Raw genomic sequence first — 12,496 nt, 5'->3', positions numbered from 1 at the left:
TTTCCCCTCATCATATTTGGACTTCTTCCATGTGGACTTAGTTGATGCCTCACTTAAATGGCTGCTTGTTTGAATACAAGCCTTTAACACCCCAGACACTATTCCAGTTGCTAGTGGGGCACCATCTGCTTTCTTCACCACACTTTGCTGTAGCCTCATCATCTTCAGTGACATTTAGGTTCTAATATTTATTGCCATGGCTACACAAACCTAACAGATAAAATTCATGATTAACGGGTTTACTATGGAAATTAATAAATGGTAATGCCAGTAAGAAATGCTCAGAGTTGATTTTTTACCAGGACATGTTACAGTTTCAGGTCTGCTAATAAATGCCCAAAAGGGCAAACCCAGTTCCATGAAACACCTAGAGACACGCCACTCCAATAAGCCTCAGCCCAAAGGCACACAACTCCACTTCCAAGGTCAGCAAATCCAAATCCCCCAATTAAGTGCCCAGAGGCAGCCCACTCCACAAGTCAGCCTCCTGCACAAAAGCACTCATCGTAACTAGTTCCGTGGGTTGGGAAGTCCGTCACTCGTGGCTCTTGGTTCTGTTGCTGCTCCTCTGCTAACATAACTGTCATCTGGGTCCTGGAAGCTCACTGCACAGGTGTCTTGGGTCCAGAACATGCACTCTAATCCTGCATCTTGTTGGTAATGAGAGAGACCCCCTCCCACTTCTCAGAGGGCTCGTTTCATACAAAGCAGGATGGCAATACAGGGAATCTTGTTTGCAGTTACTCACAAGTGAATCCTATCAATATCATTCCTCCACCTTCTTACTAGATGCATGCAGAAAAAGGTTGGTGGGAATTAGAACTAAGTCACTGCCCTGCAATAGTTATATCAGTTGATTTTCCTTGGGAACATATAGATATTACCCAATCGCAGACACCATGGTACATCAAAATAGATCTTGAAAAAAATTGTTTTGGATGATGAATGTGAGTATTCCTTTTGAACTTGTCGTTCTAAGGTTAGTAAACCATATGATTGTCTGATTCAAAATAGCCAAGTGCAGTACATGTCAGTTAATGCTTAGACTATCAATCTTTATGCTTTGCATTTTATTTTGAACAACTCCCAATTTTCCTAGATTCATACTTTGTACATTCCACATTCTGATAATTAATGGATGTTTGCAGGTGTTTCTTTCATTTTGCATTGTGCTCCATGAGCAGCTGAATATCCTGAAAGCTCTATCTGTAGTCAAAGTCACTTCTACTTTGAGAAGGCGGTTCTTCCTGAGTCATTTCTTCTTTTTTTTTTTTATTAGGGGCTCATACAACTCTTATCACAATCTATACATATATATACATCAATTGTATAAAGCACATCTGTACATTCTTTGCCCTAATCATTTCTAAAGCATTTGCTCTCCACTTCTGAGTCATCTTCTGAGTACCTTTCAACCTCAGGGGCTTATCTTCTGGCCTGACATCAATGCTTCTTTGCTACACATAAGGTTTTCAGGGACTAATCCCTCAGAGGTGTACTTCAGATTCCTTATTCTTAGTGAACTTAACTAGTAAAGAATATTGACCTTGAGCCTTATACTCATTTTTTAAGTGATCTATACAGGATCAAGTTGATAACAAAACTAGATAGGAAACTTAGTGATGAGTTTTTATTAGGGGAGGAGGTACAATTTAGAAAAGTAGGGTGAGGATAGTTACGCAGCTTGAAAATATAATCAGTGACCTTGAATTCTATATGTAGAAATTGCTGAAATGATGGGTGTACATTTTGATATATATATGTATATGTATATATATTTACAACAAAAACTAAAAATCAAATAAATGGGAGTTTTAAAAATTCAATGAGATTAATTATGTTTTTTTCAGTAAACATTTTGTTTTTATACCATACAATTATTTATTCTTCTTTATTTAATATACATTGGGAAAGTCTTTCAATTTAGCTAAATGAAATAATTTTTAAACCATAACAATATTTCTCTAGCAGCTTAAGAGGCACATTTGAGAATATTGGAGACTGGATTGTCTGTACATTCTCAGATAATAAGCAAAATAAAAATATGCTTCCAGACATGTACAGATGGCTGTTTTACAATCACTGAAACTTAAGAAATGTTGAAATATGGCTGGCCTTTAGGTTTTCTGGATGAAGTCTATTACAGGATGATTTAGCATCTGAGGATCCAGAGGATGTATAACAAGTGTTATCACCAAAATAATGTTGGATAAAGTCTTCAGCCGAGCAGAAGAAAGAAAGCAGCCTGGGGCCTTGGGAACCTTCTGTCTGGCCTGTGGCACCGTTATCTGCCACAGTGTCTAGTCTGTACAGAAACCTTATTTTAATTTCACTTGGAATCCATATGTTTCTCCCGACCTTTCCTTGCAAAGATGACTCTTTTCCCACATTTTGCTATTTTCTGCTTTCTAAGCATGTGGGTATATTTGAAATTCTTTTGGTTTTGTTGAAGTGACATTTCCCTAGCTAAGACAAACAGAGCTTCTAACACAAGGGTGGTGATTAAAAGCATTTGAGAGCATCTTAAATGTACACACACTATAAAGAATATCACGGGCTGTGCATTCTATATCCTGACAGTAGCACCAATGCTTCTAATGCCATATTTGTTTAATCCAATAGATTAGTCATCTTTAGCTGCATTCTGATCTAAATGAACTTTAGTTCATTTTAGTCAATTATAAAGCTGTCTGTTGATGCACTTCTAAGAATATTAGAAAACCATATGGATATATTACTCATATCTAATTTCTGCAGAAACTAAGTTGTAAATTTTTCATTTGAAATATTTAATGCTTATCAAGAAAACATACCCAGGATGTGATTTGACACATGAGATGGCTTTACCCTAACCAGCATTGAACTATAGCTAAAGAAAATCTGTCAGCAGATGCCTGCATGATGTCAGAGTACACAGTTATGTCAGTGTGGTCTCAGCACCACCCACAGATGAAGGTGCCGACGTGTTCAGCCGACAAGGGTGGGCTCAGTAACTGAGCAGCTCCAGCCTAAGAGTATATTAGGGAGCATTATATCATAATTTTTACAATATTGATCCTTAAGATTATCCTATAAATGTCTACTTACTGTATGTTTACCACCTAATTGGGTTTTCATGGAGATTTTTTTTCATCTTGAAAAATTGCATTACAGTGAAAATAAGCATATATAATCTCAGCAATTTCTACAAGTGAAATTCAGTGACATTGATTTGATTCATTGTAATATTGTTTTTTTTCATTGCTTAGTATATACGTATCAAAACAAGAGAGCATGTCCAGGTAATATAAGTATTTCAGCTGTTTTTTGCAGTTATGCTTCTCATTGAAAATGAGCAAGTAGAGCATTACATTAAATTATAAGAATAAGCAATTAAAAAAAGAATAAACAATTATAACCAAATTTGTATGATTCTTGCCTGAAATAAATATTATTATGGCACTTGCCAAATATTTTTACCAGTACCTATACATTGATTAGTTGAGATTCTACTGTTAAGGAGAATTTTCTATTTTCTGTTAATTTACTTATTAAATTATTTATTTATATCACTATCAGCTACCAACTCTTTTTTATGCTAAAATATATTTTTATTATAAAATATGATCCTAAAATTTGCTTCAAGAAAGTAAAAACACTTACATTTGACTTACTTATGCATTACATATGTCCTTTGTCCCCAGAAGCAAAATAAACAAGTGACATCCTAGATTCCTTTCCTGAGACAGATTTTTTAAGTAATTGTGAATGCAAACAAAAAACCTTTAATATTCTCAGCTATTTAATTTTCAATATAAAAATAACTTCCCAACTAGCCCGCTGCCATTCAATCACCAATCAATTCTAATACATAGCAACCCTATTGGACATTTAGAACTGCACACTAGAGTTTCTGAGACTATAAATGATTTTTTTGTAATATAGATAGGGGCTTACAAGTCCATCCATGTCATGAGGTGCTTCTTGATTTCAGCACAGTTTTACAGCACTGCAGAGTATTCTACTATGTGTATGTTTCATACTTTCTTCTTTCATTCTACTGATGGGCATTTAGATTGTTTCCATCTTCTTGTCATTGTGAACAGTGCTGAGATGAACATGGGTTTGCATATGTCTGTTTGTCTTGTGGTTCTTATTTCTTTAGGTTCTATGCCTATTTTTCTTTAGGTTAAATACCTAGGTGTCCTGGTGGCATTGTGTCAGCCTTTGACATCACCGGCAGCTCTATAGGAGAAAGACAGGGCTTTCTACTACTGTAAAGAGTTACAGTCTCAGAAACTCACGGAGCAGTTCTACTCTGTCCTGTAGGGGCGCTATGGGTAGACATCAACTTGGTAGCAGTGAGATATGCAGCAGAGTTCTTACTGGCTTGTATAGCACTTGTATTCCAGTTGTGTGAGGCAGTGCCATATCACTTCCCACAGTAGTTGTATATGTTTACCATCCCACCAGCAGTGTATGGGAGTTCCGATCTCTTTGCAGTAGCTCCAGCATAGGTTATTTTCTGTTGTTTGTTGTTTTTTATTTTTAACTTGACTGGCAATGTCAGTATAAGGTAGTACTCATTGCTGCTTGATTTGCATCTCCCAGATGGCTGGCTATTGTGAGCATTTCTTCATGTGTTTGTTGGTCATCTGCATGTCATCTTTGGTGAATTTGTCTGTTCATGTCCTTTTCCCAATTTTTAATTACCATATGTACTCTAATATAAGCCGACCAGAGTATAAGCCGAGGTACCTAATTATTACCTGGGAAACGAGGAAAACTGATTGACTCGAGTATAAGCCCAGGGTGGGAAATGAAGGGTGAGAATTAACACAGAGACCAGTGGGGATAGACGGAGGGCAGCCACAGACACATCCTTAAAAGTTCAGCTGCCAGAGTAAGTGAGTCACTATGGGTCCTTCTGTGAATTGGAGCAATTCATGTCATAGGATGGCTCTGATTGGTTAGATGTGCGTAAACAAACATTCAAAGCCCTGCAGTGTCAGCGGGGTTTTGAATGAACAGCAGAATAATGGCAATCACCCGCGAGATGTTACACCTTGCTGGGGTACCACTGACCCTTGTATAAGCCAAACCCCAGCTTTCAGCACATTTTTTGTGCTGAAAAACTCGGCTTATACACGAGTATATACGGGTAAGTTATTGTTTTTTTTTTCTTATTGAGGGGTTGCAGTCTTAAATAGATTTTAGAGATTCGTCCCTTGTCCCTTTTGTCATTGTTTAAAAAAAAAATCCCATTCAATCAGTTCTCCTTTTACTCTGTTGATGAAGCCTTTTAATGTACATAATTGCTATATTTTTAGTAGATCCCAGTCATCAGTTTTGTCATCTACTGTGTGTGTTCTCTTCATAATAGTTGGTAGTGTGTTTATGAGCTGCAATAGGGCCCATATGTTTATCCTTATTTTCTCATTGATGATCTTTGTAGCTTTAGAACTTACTATGTCTTTGATCCATTTTGAGTTGTTTTGTAAATAAAATGAAGTATAGGTTCTGTTTCATTCTTCTGCAGATGGAAATTCAATTTTTCAAGTACTATTTTTATTTATTTATTTTTTTAATTTTAACAATTTATTAGGGGCTCATACAATTCTTATCACAGTTCATACATATACATACATCAATTGTATAAAGCACATTTGTACAGTCCCTGCCCTAATCATTTTTTCTCCTCTTTTCTTTTTTTACATTTTATTAGGGACCCATACAACTCTTATCACCATCCATACATATACATACATCAATTATATAAAGCACATCCATACATTCCCTGCCCCAATCATTCTCAAAGCATTTGCTCTCCACTTAAGCCCCTTGTATCAGGTCCTCTTTTTTTTCCCCCTCCCTCCCCTTTTCCCCCTCCCTCATGTGCCCTTGGTAATTTATACCTCGTTATTTTGTCATATCTTGCCCTATCCGGAGTCTCCCTTCCCCCCTTCTCTGCTGTCCCTCTCCCAGGGAAGAGGTCACATGTGGATCATTGTAATCAGTTCCCCCCTTCCAATCCACTCACCCTCCACTCTCCCAGCATCGCCCCTCACACCCTTGGTCCTGAAGGTATCATCCACCCTGGATTCCCTGTACCTCCAGCCCTCATATGTACCAGTGTACAGCCTCTGCCCTATCCAGTCCTGCAAGGTAGAATTCGGATCATGGTAGTTGGGGGGAGGAAGCATCCAGGATCTGGGGGAGAGCTGTGTTCTTCATCGGTACTACATCGCACCCTGACTGACCCATCTCCTCTCCTAAACCCCTCTATAAGGGGATCTCCATTGGCCGACACTTGGGCCTTGGGTCTCCACTCTGCACTTCCCCCTTCATTTAATATGGTATATATATACATATACACATATATACACACACTTATATCGTTGTTGTTTTTTTTTGCATGATGCCTTATACCTGGTCCCTTGGCACCTCGTGATCGTACTGGCCGGTGTGCTTCTTCCATGTGGGCTTTTTTGCTTCTGAGCTAGATGGCCGCTTGTTCACCTTCAAGCCTTTAAGACCCCAGACACTATCTCTTTTGATAGCCGGGCACCATCAGCTTTCTTCACCACATTTGCTTATGCACCCATTTGTCTTCAGCGATCCTATCATGGAGGTGTGCAGTCAATGATATGATTTTTTGTTCTTTGATGCCTGGTAACTGATCCCTTTGGGACCACTCAATCACACAGGCTGGTCTGTTCTTCCATGTGGACTTTGTTGCTTCTGAGCTAGATGGCCGCTTGTTTATCTTCAAGCCTTTAAGACCCCAGTCACTATCTCTTTTGATAGCCTGGCACCATCAGCTTTCTTCACCACATTTACTTGTTCACCCACTTTGGCTCCAGCCGTTGTGTCGGGAGAGTGAGCATCATAGAGTTCCAATTTAATAAAAGAAGGTATTCATGCATTGAAGGAGTGTTTGAGTAGAGGCCCAAGGTCCTTCCGCCACCTTAATACTTGACCTATAAATATAGACACATAGATCTATTTCCCCATCCTCCTATATATATTTGCATGTACATGTCTTTGTCTAGACCTCCATGAATGCCCTTTGACTCCTAGCTCTTTCCTCCATCTCCCTTGACCTTCCTCCTGCCCTACTACCATGCTTCATTGCCACCTGGGCTAGAGTATACCTCTTCTCTAAGCAACCTTACCCTTGATCATTTCCCACCATGCCTGCCACTCCCCCTTCTCTACCATTTGGGGTCCCATGTTTTTCCCTTGTCCCTGGGTTTGTTAACACCACTTCCTTGCCAAGTACTATTTTTTAAAGAGATTATGAGACTAAAGAAATCATCCCATCTAATTTTGGGGGGTCTTTGTTGAAGATCAGTTTTCTATAGGTAGATTAGTATATTTCTTGGTTTTCTTGGTTCTTTATTCTGTTCCATTGATCTATGTATATATCATTGTACCAATACCAAGCTTTTTTACCTGCTGTGGCTGTGTGGTTTTGAGACTGGGGAGTGAAAGCTTGCTACTTTGTTCTTTTCCTTACAAGGTTCTTTCATTTTCCTAGTTCTTTTTCCTCTGCATATAAAATTAGTAATCACTCCTTCCATTTCTTTAAAGAAGGAAGCTGGCATCTGAATCAGAACTGCATTATATTTAATAGTTTTCTTTGGGTAATATTGACATTTTTACAATATTAAGCCCTAGTATCCATGAACATGTAATATTCTTTTATTAATGTAGGTCTTTTTTTCTGTAGCAATGTTCTACATCAGTAGTTAACTTCACTTTATTCCATGTGTTAGGATTACTGTTATATTCATTTTGTTGCTCTGTATCTTAAGCTGAGTTCTCTAAAGAAGTAAAACCAGGGAAATATATATATATATATCAGAATGGCTTACTTAAAGGAAATGGCCCCACAGTCGTAAGGGCAACCAAGATCCAAGTTTATAGGTCAGATGTTAAGCTAGAGGCTTCTCCTAACTCATGTAGCTGTAGGAATTTATGAACTCAGGTTACAGGTCAGATAACCTTTTTCTGAATGCAGAGGCAAAGTAACCCAAGGTGAGCAGGTAAAATGGCAGCCTGCGGATAATTCCTAAGAACACACACCAGACTGGGGGCACAAGTCTAAAGACCCAGAGGTCAGATGATGAGCAGGATCTAGACTTAACAAAAAAGCAAGAAAGCCTTTCCACAGCATCCACTTATATCAAAAGCAGATCACACTCCCAAGATCTTTCCTACCACATCATTGAGAATCCTGTACCAATAAAGTGAGCACAAATCCTTAGCTATCACACTCAGTCTAGACAATTTGGCCATTAAAAGTAGCCTTGAGTTGAAAAACACAATCACATCTAGATTATTGTTTAGTATTTTGAATCTCTATTTAAATTTAGAAGTGAGGAACATAAACGACTATTTGTATTTCTTTTTTAAACATTTTTCTTAATGAATCATTTTATTGGGGCTCATACAACTCTTATCCCAATCCATACATACATCAATTGAGTAAAGCACCCTTATACATTAGTTTCCCTCATCAATCATCTCAAAATTCGCCTTCCACTTGGGTTCCTGGAATCAGCTCATTTTCCTTTTTTCCCTCCCCATCCGTCCTCACTCCCCCCTCCCTCACAAACCCTTAATAACTTATAAATTATTACTCTATCCTATCTTACACTGCCCGGTGCCTCCATATTTGTGCTTCTTTATACATGAAGAGATTAACTGATGGATTTCAACAAAAGGTGGCCATGTAGTCTAATGCCAGTATCTCTGTGTCTTTTTTTGTGTCAGTCAGTTTATCCAGAAAATAATTTACTCCCAAAGTTCCTAGTTAAAGGGTTTGAGAATGAATGCAGGGATATAATAGACGTGGTCTATCTGGTGGCCACGACTGTTCATTCATTTGTAAGCAGGGGATTTTGTGCGCATAATCTAGTTTGGGAAGTTTTTTTTACTTCATTCTTATTTTTAAAGTTACAAAAGACATTATCAGTAAGGTTCTTTCCTTAGGTGATTTTAACCCATAAAAAATCTACAGTTTCCTGATTCAGAACTATAATCCTAGTCATCAGTGTTCTGGAGATGAATCATGGAGAGTTTCATATTTCAGAATGTATGTTCTCATTTCCTCCTTTTTTTAAACTTTGTCATTACCCTTCTGGGGAAATGGCACCAGGCCCACAGCCCATCACCTCCAGCTCCCAAGTCCGGAAAAGTCAGGCATGCTTCCATTCCCATCTCTTTTTACCTGTTCTGACAACAACCACTTGCCCCTTGGTAACTTTATTTCTATGGTTGGAATCGGTAATTCACTGCAATGGTCACACTGAACTCACAAACAATGCTTGTGATTATGTGATTTATTAGGGAACTTAACAGGTTACAATTCAGGTAAGAAATGTTCAAGATAGAGTTGTTCAGTTGTGTTAGTCTAGGAAGACTAGAGAAACAAGTCCATAGAAATCCATATGGGTAGAAGAAAGAGTTTTATGTTAAGGGTAATTGTACACCAAGAAAGCATCCCAGCCCAGTATAGATCAAGTCCATAAGTCTAATATTAGCCTATATATCTGACACCAATCTATAAAGTCCTCTTCAGACTCACAAAACACATTCAATGACATCGAATGCAATAAAATCACAGGCCGGTGAGTAAAAAGTCTTTGGATCCAGTGGTGTTGTAAGCATCTCAGTGCTGGCAGGGGTCTCTCCGTGGCTTCTCCAGCTTCAGAGTCTGGCTGCATCAGGGTAGATCCATGTGACTTCTCCAGCTCAGGGCACTAGAGTAGCCCATGTGTCTTGCCAGCTGCAATGTCTCCCAGGGAGTGAGCAGAGAGAGAGGTGTCTCCCGCCTCCAAAGAGAAAATACTGGATTTCTCAAAAACCTCAGGAGAAAGCCATGCCCACACAGAGGCCTCATTGGCTGTGATCCTATTGGCAAACTAGGCTCTACCTCTTCACTCTCAATCCTCTCAAGTCCCAAATTGACATCCGATTATGTAACTACCACATCAGTCAAGACAGTTTATCTCCACTCTGCCTACAGGCAAGCCTCTCAGTGGCCCTCAGGCAATTGGCCTGGTCTCTGTCATACTTAGGCAATTTTACAAACTTTTAGGGCAGTCCAAAAAAAATGTTCAAAGAGCATTCCATTCATTGCTATCTGCCTCATCCTGAAAACACCCAGCTCCAGGTTTGTAGGTCAGCAAACTCAGTTCCCCCAATTAAATGTCTGGTAGCAGCCTATTCCACAAGCCAGCTTTCTGCCCCCAATCCCTTGCTTTACTTGCTCTGTAGGCTAGGAGGTTCACTGTTCTGTCTCATGGTCTGGCTCCTGATTCTATTGCTACAGCTTCTCTGCTGCTCCTCTGGCATAGAAGTTGTTTCCTGGATTGAGGAGGTGCAATGCACAGGGAACTCAGACACTAAGTGCTGAACACTCCGGACTCTTTTCTCTTACTGGTAGTGAGATTCCTCTTCCTGTCTCCAATGGCTGATTTTATGCCCAGCAGGATGCCAGTCACAATGAACACTGTTACCAGTCACTTACATTGATCATATGCTCCAATCAGATCTTCACCCACTTTCTTACCAGACTCATCAAGGAAACAAAGGAGGTTTGGGGGTAGTGATAACGGTTATGGCTTCCATACCCTCTCTTAACTGTGACTGGTATCTCTAAGTAAACACTCTCTTTAGCTCAACATGTGAACTTCCAGTTTTATGCCTGAGAGTAAGAGTTAGGATGGATGGGAATCAAGTGGCCGGCCTCCTCCTTATAAAACTTCTTGATTATCAGGGTCAAACTGCATTCTCACATTTAGAAGCACCTGGTGTTGCCAATTGAATTCAAGTGTTCAGCAGTTTTAATTAGCATATTGGTAGGCTTATGTTTCAGCTTCTCTAGATTTGCTAAGTCACTTACCATTCATCCATCTGCTTAGCAGATTCCAAAATTATGTTGTTCCAAAATGTACTGGAATGTTAAGTGAGTGATTGAGAGGTGAGGCCTTTCGTTTAAATTAGCAAGCCATATTAACCAATGGGGACAAGCCGTCCCACAGTATCTTGTCCCTCTCCAAAGCTATTTTAAAAATTAGAATGCCAGTTAGGGGAGGATATTACAGATTACCCAATGCCCACTAAAATTTATAATTTTATAACCTCATATAATTTTATGAACTATACTCGCCCATCACAAATATTTCACATACAAGTTTATCTTGTCTGCTTACAGTCTTTTTCCCTGAACATATACTCTTCTTGTTAATGTATCTCTTGGGCCAAGAATATGCTATCTGACCCATAATTTGTGCTCAGCAAAGGTCCGTTGAATGAACGAAGAAAAAGACCTATTCTCTCAGGGGTTCAGTTTAGGTCAACTAACAAGACTTAGGATTTTCTGCTATTGTTACTTTAAAATGTAGCTATGTTGCATTGATATCCTACTTTAGGATTATATGGAACAGCACTGAAATCATTTTGAGAAACTTTATCAGACTGCACTATTTATAAGTATCATGAAAATGGGACTATTTCTTTGTGTATTGCTATGAAATTATCACTTTGGATAGAATCTAGAAATGAAAGGCAAGAATGATTATATAAAAATCCATTTTATATATATATATATATATATATATATATATATATATATATATATATATATATATATATATATACCATCATCAAATTAAATATTTATTTTGCTCTATTTGATTTCTACTGGGGAGAGTAATGAATAAATTCATGCAATTTCAATAACTCTCTTTCATTTTCAGAGGGGCTTCTCCAATGTCCCTCGGTGTATGGAAACATGGAGAAGGAGTAGGGGAAGGTCAGGCATCTCTTGTTCTCAATGCCATGTGTCCATGCGGCAAGTACCAAACAGCTTCAGTCTGAAAGGAGAGGAGGGCTAGAGATTGAGCTTGGGAGGAAGGAGTCGGGGAATTGAAATTTCCAAGAAACATGTGAATAATATATTTTAATGTTATCCCACTTTTTCCTACTGGAAGCTCATGAGATAAATCTATTTTACTTCCTGTTTTTCTAAAAAGCCTTTCCCTCAGCTTCTTTTAGTTCTTGTTTATCTTTCCACATGTTCTCAGTACCCCCTTCTTACATTCCCCAGTGGCTTATTTTGCCTGGCTCAGGGTTTCTTGTTTGTTTCTATATTACAGTTGTCCTGCTGGCAATAGGGTGGGATGACTAGGCTAAGCCACTGCTTAATGTCACTGCTGACAGGAAGAGAGATTTGCAAAAGTATGGCACACAGCACCTTCCCCACATTCCGGCCACTCCCGGGGATCATGTGGGGCCCCCTAAACAAAAGTAGCTCTCAGCTTCATTCATCTGGCAGCCAAGACCCATAAACGAAATCTGTTTCCCAGCAACAGCTGTGGTAACACTGAAAGCTGAATGGATTTGCCCATTACACACATGTCGAAATTTATTTTTTATTTGTAAGTACCTCAATATTTCTGGAAACCACCTCCAACCAATACTTTTACAGAAAAATTGGATTTTTATT

The sequence above is a fragment of the Tenrec ecaudatus genome, chromosome 3 (assembly GCF_050624435.1).
Source record: "Tenrec ecaudatus isolate mTenEca1 chromosome 3, mTenEca1.hap1, whole genome shotgun sequence".
In the NCBI taxonomy this organism is placed as follows: Eukaryota; Metazoa; Chordata; class Mammalia; order Afrosoricida; family Tenrecidae; genus Tenrec; species Tenrec ecaudatus.
The sequence above is the reverse complement of the archived record's forward strand: the minus strand, read 5'-3'. Positions refer to the sequence as shown.